The sequence below is a fragment of the Tachysurus fulvidraco genome, chromosome 4 (genome assembly GCF_022655615.1).
Source record: "Tachysurus fulvidraco isolate hzauxx_2018 chromosome 4, HZAU_PFXX_2.0, whole genome shotgun sequence".
NCBI classification, from domain to species: Eukaryota; Metazoa; Chordata; class Actinopteri; order Siluriformes; family Bagridae; genus Tachysurus; species Tachysurus fulvidraco.
In genome coordinates, this window is record NC_062521.1 from 309,868 (window position 1) to 314,867 (window position 5,000).

General features: G+C 42.1%; 1 protein-coding gene across 1 annotated transcript in view; it reads right to left on the minus strand.

Annotated features, from left to right (window-relative positions):
* The window catches only part of slc8a3 (solute carrier family 8 member 3), a 23,159-nt gene that overhangs the window by 15,122 nt on the left and 3,037 nt on the right, over window positions 1–5,000 (minus strand). The window lies entirely within an intron of this gene.

The window sequence follows — 5,000 nt, forward strand, 5'->3', positions numbered from 1 at the left end:
ACTGAATACAACACACTTAACACACCACACACTTAACACACCACACTGAATACAACACACTTAACACACCACACACTTAACGCACCACACTGAATACAACACACTTAACACACCACACACTTAACACACCACACTGAATACAACACACGTAACACACCACACACTTAACACACCACACTGAATACAACACACTTAACACACCACATACTTAACAGACCACACTGAATACAACACACTTAACACACCACACACTTAACACACCACACACTTAACACACCACACTGAATACAACACACTTAACACACCACACACTTAACACACCACACTGAATACAACACACTTAACACACCACACACTTAACACACCACACACTTAACACACCACACTGAATACAACACACTTAACACACCACACACTTAACACACCACACACTTAACACACCACACTGAATACAACACACTTAACACACCACACACTTAACACACCACACTGAATACAACACACTTAACACACCACACACTTAACACACCACACACTTAACACACCACACTGAATACAACACACTTAACACACCACACACTTAACACACCACACACTTAACACACCACACTGAATACAACACACTTAACACACCACACACTTAACACACCACACTGAATACAACACACTTAACACACCACACACTTAACACACCACACTGAATACAACACACTTAACACACCACACACTTAACGCACCACACTGAATACAACACACTTAACACACCACACACTTAACACACCACACTGAATACAACACACGTAACACACCACACACTTAACACACCACACTGAATACAACACACTTAACACACCACATACTTAACAGACCACACTGAATACAACACACTTAACACACCACACACTTAACACACCACACACTTAACACACCACACTGAATACAACACACTTAACACACCACACACTTAACACACCACACTGAATACAACACACTTAACACACCACACACTTAACACACCACACACTTAACACACCACACTGAATACAACACACTTAACACACCACACACTTAACACACCACACACTTAACACACCACACTGAATACAACACACTTAACACACCACACACTTAACACACCACACACTTAACACACCACACTGAATACAACACACTTAACACACCACACACTTAACACACGACACACTTAACACATCACACTGAATACAACACACTTAACACACCACACACTTAACGCACCACACTGAATACAACAAACTTAACACACCACAATGAATACAACACACTTAACACACCACACAGAATACAACACACTTAACACACCACACACTTAACACACCACACCGAATACAACACACTTAACACACCACACTGAATACAGCACACTTAACACACCACACACTTAACACACCACACTGAATACAACACACTTAACACACCACACTGAATACAACACACTTAACACACCACACACTTAACACACCACACACTTAACACACCGCACTGAATACAACACACTTAACACACCACACACTTAACACACCACACTGAATACAACACACACTCAACACAACACACTGAATACAACACACTTAACACACCACACACTTAACACACCACGCACTTAACACACCGCACACTTAACACACTTAACGCACCACACACTTAACGCACCACACACTTAACGCACCACACTGAATACAACACACTTAACACACACTTAATGTACCACACTGAATACAACACACTTAACACACACTTCATGCACCACACTGAATACAACACACTTAACACACCACACTGAATACAACACACTTAACACACACTTAACACACCACACTGAATACAACACACTTAACACACCACACTGAATACAACACACTTAACACACACTTAACACACCACACTGAATACAACACACACTTAACACACCACACTGAATACAACACACTTAACACACACTTAACACACCACACTGAATACAACACACACTTAACACACCACACTGAATACAACACACTTAACACACACTTAACACACCACACTGAATACAACACACTTAATGCACCACACTGAATACAACACACTTAACACACACTTAATGCACCACACTGAATACAACACACCACACTGAATACAACACACTTAACACACACTTAATGCACCACACTGAATACAACACACTTAACACACACTTAATGCACCACACTGAATACAACACACTTAACACACACTTACCGCACCACACTGAATACAACACACTTAACACACCACTGATCACAGCAGTATGTACAGACCACACTGAACACAGCTGTGAGACAGGAGTTGAGCACATAATTAATTTCAGGTGCTGTTGTGAGTGTGTATGTATGTCACTTCTCCATAAATTGTTCATCACTACTATATTCAGTCTGAGTCGCCTGTCTCGCCTGGGCCTGTTGCCATAGTAACAGAGGCATGCGTGAGAGGCTTGAATATTTTTTACATGAGACTTGGGAATTACACTCATATAAATAAACAGCAGTAACAGAAGGAGGTCGTGAGTGTGTGTGTGTGTGTGTGTGTGTGTGTGTGTGTGTGTGTGTGTGTGTGTGTGTGAGTGTGTGAGTGTGTGTGTGTGTGGGTGTGTGGGTGTGTGGGTGTGTGGGTGGGTTCTAACTTTAATGTTCGTCTGGCAGAGCGATGCATCAATACAGAAAGCTACACTACTATAGAGTTATATACAGCAACATGTACAGCTCTGACTGATTAATACACCATGTGTCATGTTCTGGAACACAGTTACTGAGGATCAGCACTTCATTATCACCTTTATTTTCATTACTATACAGTCACTACATTACCCATCATGCACTGCATGCCCTCAACATAGGTTACTAAACAGAAACATGGATGTGTCATTAACCTGGTCTATAGAAATGTGGGCATGTCTAAAAGCAGGATTTATTTACTTTCTGCAGTGTGCAGTGATGTTTCCAAGTAATACCAAAACTACACCTGTGTTTGTCACCTGTGTTTGTCACCTGTGTATGTCACCTGTGTATGTCACCGGTGTATGTCACCTGTATTTGTCACCTGTGTATGTCACCTGTGTATGTCATCTGTGTTTGTCACCTGTGTATGTCACCTGTGTATGTCATCTGTGTTTGTCACCTGTGTATGTCACCTGTGTATGTCACCGGTGTATGTCACCTGTATTTGTCACCTGTGTATGTCACCTGTGTATGTCACCTGTGTATGTCACCTGTGTATGTCACCTGTGTATGTCACCTGTATTTGTCACCTGTGTTTGTCACCTGTGTATGTCACCTGTGTATGTCACCTGTGTATGTCACCTGTGTATGTCACCTGTATTTGTCACCTGTGTATGTCACCTGTGTATGTCACCTGTGTTTGTCACCTGTGTATGTCACCTGTGTATGTCACCGGTGTATGTCACCTGTATTTGTCACCTGTGTATGTCACCGGTGTATGTCACCGGTGTATGTCACCGGTGTATGTCACCTGTGTTTGTCACCTGTGTTTGTCACCTGTGTATGTCACCTGTGTATGTCACCTGTGTTTGTCACCTGTGTATGTCACCTGTGTATGTCACCTGTGTATGTCACCTGTGTTTGTCACCTGTGTTTGTCACCTGTGTATGTCACCTGTGTTTGTCACCTGTGTATGTCACCTGTGTTTGTCACCTGTGTTTGTCACCTGTGTATGTCACCTGTGTTTGTCACCTGTGTATGTCACCTGTGTATGTCACCTGTATTTGTCACCTGTGTATGTCACCGGTGTATGTCACCGGTGTATGTCACCTGTGTATGTCACCTGTGTTTGTCACCTGTGTTTGTCACCTGTGTATGTCACCGGTGTATGTCACCGGTGTATGTCACCGGTGTATGTCACCGGTGTATGTCACCGGTGTATGTCACCTGTATTTGTCACCTGTGTATGTCACTGGTGTATGTCACCGGTGTATGTCACCTGTGTATGTCACCTGTGTATGTCACCTGTGTTTGTCACCTGTGTATGTCACCTGTGTATGTCACCTGTGTATGTCACCTGTGTTTGTCACCCGTGTATGTCACCCGTGTTTGTCACCCGTGTTTGTCACCCGTGTATGTCACGAGTGTATGTCACCTGTGTATGTCACCTGTGTTTGTCACCTGTGTTTGTCACCTGTGTATGTCACCTGTGTATGTCACCTGTGTTTGTCACCTGTGTATGTCACCTGTGTATGTCACCTGTGTATGTCACCTGTGTTTGTCACCTGTGTATGTCACCTGTGTTTGTCACCTGTGTTTGTCACCTGTGTTTGATGCTGACTGCAGTGAATTTTATAACACATATCTGTTCTGTACTGACCGCCGTGTGTCATTTAAGGAGTGAGAAGAGCTGATGAGCTGCCAAACTCCTGATTCAGCAGCCTATTTACAGAGTCCTGACACATGAGATGGTCATAAATGTGTGTGTGTGTGTGTGTGTGTGTGTGTGTGTGTGTGTGTGTGTGTGTGTGTGTGTGTGTGTGTAAAGTGTCAGCTGCCCAGAAATTGATCCCACTTTCTACCAAAGCATGTCTGAAGCCGAGTACCTTCATCTTACATTCCATCTGTGAGCAAACACTAATCCGGTATTTCACTCAGTCAACCTACATTGTTCAATAATTAATTATTCATCTGGAACAATTACTTTAAATGAGTTCTCGAGTCACTGTGGGTGGAGCAGAAGTTAAACATGATGAACCTATCACACATCAGTGCTCCAGTCAGAAGGAGGCTGTGGAGTGGATCTTGGTCACAATACACTTCTCAGATACACTGTGGATGATGTAATATAGTTTTATTAAAGATTTGTAAAAAGAAAACTGCTAAACTCTTAGTGCTACAATATATTATATACATTTATTCTTTATAAATTTAATTTATATGAAATGTGACTGTACATTTAAATCAGTTACTATAGAATTATTGTTATTAAATGTATAATGTATATAA